Source organism: Fukomys damarensis, unplaced genomic scaffold (genome assembly GCF_012274545.1).
Source record: "Fukomys damarensis isolate Sample0158 unplaced genomic scaffold, DMR_v1.0_HiC HiC_scaffold_35, whole genome shotgun sequence".
In the NCBI taxonomy this organism is placed as follows: domain Eukaryota; kingdom Metazoa; phylum Chordata; class Mammalia; order Rodentia; family Bathyergidae; genus Fukomys; species Fukomys damarensis.
Window position 1 is genome coordinate 25,008,917 of NW_022900947.1, and position 5,228 is coordinate 25,014,144.

Here is a 5,228-nt window from a genome sequence, read left to right on the forward strand (position 1 = left end):
GAAGTCTTTCAGTTCTCTTTAAACACTACCTTCAAGTAGTTTTGAAGTAGAACAGAATCTGAATGCTTATTATTATTGAGGTCATGGGTTAACTGAAACCTAATATTTTATGAAATGTAGATATTTAACTGTGAGCTGATGGTAACTACATATATTTTAGAAATGCTACTTAGTTTTTCCTTTTAGGAAGAGGGAAAGCCTATGTAAGAGATGCAAATATTGTTTTCAACAGCAACAGTAATCGTAATGATAATGCACTTTTTGTAAAGAATTTGTAACCATTTATCCAGGAACTTAACCATTTGGAATCCAGTGTTTTATTAGCATGTGGGTGAACCACATTTATAACATTTTATACCTTAAAAGAGAAGGGAAGATGACCTGGGAAAAACAATAAGCAGATGTGAGGATCCAAAGTCCTGGATTCCGGCGATCCTTGTGACACAGTCTGGATAGCTTCAGTTTTCCTGTTTGCAAATAAAACATCTCTGTTGAATGATTTTAAATGTTCTCAACAGTTTCTTAAAATGCATATTCTTAAAATAATTATTGATTTTAAAGACTTTTAATGTCTTAAAAATTTCTTCTATTCTTATATATTTGATCCCGCAAGTCTCAGTTAGCTCTTTTGGGTCCTCCCTTCCAAGATAACAACAACAAAAAAGAAAGGGACAAGGTCCTGTCAAAGAGGGCCGCCGCCATGTGCATCCTGTTCCCTGCGCCAACCAGAACCTCGCCCGGTGCATGCCCAAGGATAACGCCATTAAGAAGTTCGTCATTCCAAACATAGTAGAGTTCTCCTCCCTCAGGAACATTTCGTAAGTGAGTGTCTTCAACTCTTATGTGCTTCCCAAGCTCTATGCCAAGCTGTATTACTGTTTGAGTTGTGCCATTCACAGCAAGGTGGTCAGGAATGATCTTGTGAATCCCAGAAGGACCGAACACCTCCACCCTGATTTAGACCGGCTGTGCTGCCCTACAACCGGCACCAAAGCCCATGTAAGGACCTTTTTTTTTTTTTTTAATTGAGTTTATTGGTACAGTTTAGGTATACAGTACAGTTACATTCATTATTGGGATCTTGTAATCTTTTCATGATGGACCTAGGTTTTAATGGACTGAAGAAAAGCCATCTCTGGGTAGAGGGAGCAAACTAATGATATAGATGTTATACTTTAAAAAACAAAACAAGACTCAGACTCAGATTAAAATTAACATAATAAATGTATACATAGTCATAACATTTATTAGCAATATCATACTCAACATAAAAATCATACATCAAACTATACAAAAAAATTAGAAAAGGAAACAAACTCTATTAACAGAAAAATAATTATTTTTTATTTATTTTTTTGATACCAGGGATTGAACTCAGGACCTTGCACTTGCCAGGCAGGTGCTGTGCTGCTGAGCGAAATCCCCAGTCCAAGATTCCTGTATTTGAAGGAAATACAGTGAATGAAAGATTGCTCCCGAGTAATTTCTTATTTTTAGTGGATATCTGAAATTTAAGGTCTTTTTGAAAAGAATTAATTTCAGTGCTTAAAATCAAAAGCTCTTATAATCAATGGATATTTCTTTTACTGAAGAGCAGCACAACTTACATTCCATTGTATGTGGGATAGCAGTTTTTCAATTATTTAAGGTTATGAGCTCTATTTATAACATTTAATTGCAAGGTAAAAGTGACTGCATTCCCTCATTGACTCATTTTTTTATTCACTTCATACATATATAATATTTATACATTTTAAAAAGTTCTACACTAAGGTTTACAATACATGTTGTTGTAATAATACATGTTGTTCAAATAATATCTCACCTCATACAGAAAGAATTTCACCAGAGTATACTCAAATTCCTTTCTTCTGTCCTATGAAAATGTTTTACTTTTACATATTTTAAAACATGCATGATATCCTTTAATTTTTAAATAACTTTCTATGATTAAAAAAAGTCACAGTTGAACCTTAATTCATTTCTAATGCTGTTTTTGATCTGCAGGATTCTGTTTATTTCTCTCTAATTGAAGAACTTATTACACTTTTAATACGCACAATATTTGGTTGAGAATATAATTTATCTTTGGAAGATAAGTTTGCTTAATACAGAAATATTGGGTGACAAGTTTATTTTGTTTCCTTTCAACACTTTAACAATGTTATTCTATCAATGGGGCCCTTAACTGTGATTGGCAGTCTGACTTAGAGCTGCTCAGTAGCCTTGTAAAGCACAGAGAGGGATGTGTGTTGGCCGGTGCCATAGACTGTGGGGACCATTTCTCCTTCCTAAGCTTTCTTTTCTGTCACTGTCCCCACTCTGCCTCCAGGCCACCATGAACTGAGCTCCTTTTCTGTGCCAATCCCTTTTTCCATGATTTTCACTGCCTTGCGGCCAGCTGATCATGGACTAAATCCCTTGAGATTTGAGTGGGAAACCTCTCCTCCTTTCAGAAAATGGGCTAATGCAGGCGGTTTCTCTTTTTCTTATTCCTGACAAAATATCAATCATGTGTCAGTTTTACACTTGCTCCTTTATATATAATGCATTTCCTACTCACAGAGTGATTCATGCACAGATCATTTTTTTACATTTAATTATATTTTGATTTGGTGACCTCTGAGCCGCTTGCTCACTATCATTAACATTAGATTCAAATATTTCTTCTCTATTATTATCCCTCTATATAATCTTATGCCCCCCCTTCCCTTCCTGTCGCTCTTACTCTCTTTGTTTTTGTATTTCAGTTTGAGGTACTGGAGGAATTCTTAATTTCTATTCATGTTTTTTCTGTTCTAGTGTTTGATGAATCAAGGTAATCTTTCTTATACAAACTCCTATGCTGACTAGTAAGTATAGCTCACAGCAGCCTACATACGTAATGAATTTTATCCAGTCTCGATGTGTAAACAAATTTCAAACTGAGACAACTCTTTCAGCCAAGGAACTCGAAGCCAATTACAGTTGCTGAACCTCAGGAAGACACAGACTGCCCATAATCAGTACATGTCCAAATAAGAAAAGTTGGCCTATGGTAGCCAATCGGGTTGTTTTGTGTACGACTTCCCTTTCTCTGGCTATAAATATAACTTGTGTTAACTGATCTGTTTTTCTTTTTAATGTATTCTCTTCCAAATTCCTTCTACTGAATGTCCTTCTGAACTTGCACGTGGTCCATACTTCATTAGAGTCTTTAACATCTTAATCATAATTATTTATAATTTCTCTTCATGTGATTCCAACATATGTGTTTTACCCAAGTCTAGTTCTGATGATTGTATCTAATAATATTTGACATATAAGAGGCAGAGATAGTGGCTCCCTTTCACGTTTCACATTTTAAAGATTCTTTTTGTTTAAATTTTTTATGAGCATATGGAGACAGATTTATAGCCTGGCTTTTTCTCCCCCTTCAGGTATGAACCAAACTAGGTATTTTTCAGGATTTAACTTGGTCTTTTTTACAAATGCTTATTGATGTTGGTAGAGAAAGACCCCGAAAATTATAGTCTCAAATTCTGCAGTCTCTAGAATTTTCACTCTGTCATCTTTTCTCATTTGACATCCATGAAATTGTCCACTCTTCTTGTTGAACTTCATTGGTGTTTGTTTTTCTCTACCTCAAGCAAGCTACTTCTCACATTTTCTTTCCTCCTGCAGTCAAAATGTCTTGGGATAATTATTTCTTTTTCTACAGGTGCTCCCATCAGGAGGCGGGAAAAGTTATGACTTTGAGGTTAGTGATATTATGCATGGGAGTGACATTATTTCTGGCTCTCCACAGTCTGAGTGAAAAATCTACATATCATGGGATTCTGAAAGTGAAAAAGATAATAGCAACAACAGCAATATTAATTTTACATATCTATGTATACAACATGAGTATTTTTTATAAATGCTTTATCTTCATTGTGTTATTTATCATCAGAATAATAATATGGATTAAAGGATACATAGAAGGTATTTGATTTACCCAAACTGCTACATGAAGAGTCAGAACTGAGTACTGACCCACAGTCCAAAACAGTAGCATTAAATCTTTTATTTCTATCATATGATGAAACACAAAAGTACCCAGCAGTGTTTATTACTATACTCTGTAGGCACTCAGAAAATATTTTCTTCCTTACTCTGTTATTTTTTGTTTCAGCTGTTCTGACATTTAATGTCATCACAAGAATGCCAAAATCTATCAAAAGCAATTCTTGTTCTTTCTGCAGGCTTTTCCAGTAAGTTATTTTGTACATTGTTACATTGTTTGTGACACATTTTATTCAGCAGCTTGAGCATTTTAGTTCACAAATGGAACCTAAGTCATTATTGATTTCTTTTTCCTTTGTTAGGGGGAAATCAACTTTCCAACCTGTGTTTATTTTTAGAGGTTAATAATCAGATTGAGTGATTAATGGGGATGTTTGCTTTTTGTGGTTACTTGGCACAGGGCTGAAGCTTCCGGCCATTCAGGAAGGCATCCAGGGTGAGGGCTTGCTATTTCCCCTTTTGAGGGTAAGAAATGCATACACAAGCAATAGAGGGATAAATAATCTAAGAGTATTTATAGGAGCTACACTATGCAATTTTGACCTAAGTTATTTCCCAGAACAGTGGCTCAATTTTGCACTGATGATTTATAAAGGCTTAGATTGGCCTCTTGAAGCCACAAATCTGTGACACTGATATCTTTAATTTCCTTTTGCTCTGTCCTAGGCTAACCCTGTCATTGTCTATTGCCAACTGTTCACAGAAAGAGAAATGAAGGCGGGACCATTCAATTTACTCTGAAAGGGACTTTCAGAGCCCCCCCCCCGCTTTATCCAATCAGAAATTCAGTCTCTTTCCTTTAAAACATGGTTGTTCTTCAGAGTGTGTCATTAGGAAGAACTCTCAAAATTCTTATTAGAACAGAGTTCAATTTCAATCTTTTGAGACACAATGGACTTTGATTAATTAATAACCTAATGGACTCCAATCTTTTTCTGATTCATCTTGACAATCAGTGCATGGACCTCCAACTTTGATTTGATAAGTTTTTCTTATAAATACAAACTTCATGGTTACCCTTTTGTTTCAGATCACTGTTGTTTTATACATTTTTCCTTCTTCATTTCTCATATATTTTTCTGAGAATTTAAGAAGGTTCACACTGAATTTTATATTCTGGGGCAAGAATTTCATACATAAAAGTTATTTACATGAATCCAAAACAGTCATTATATATATATATA

At 34.9% G+C, this 5,228-nt stretch overlaps 1 pseudogene; it reads left to right on the forward strand.

Annotated features, from left to right (window-relative positions):
* Positions 1–663: 663 nt before the first annotated feature.
* On the forward strand, positions 664–1,003 carry LOC104869838 (annotated as a pseudogene).
* Positions 1,004–5,228: the final 4,225 nt, after the last annotated feature.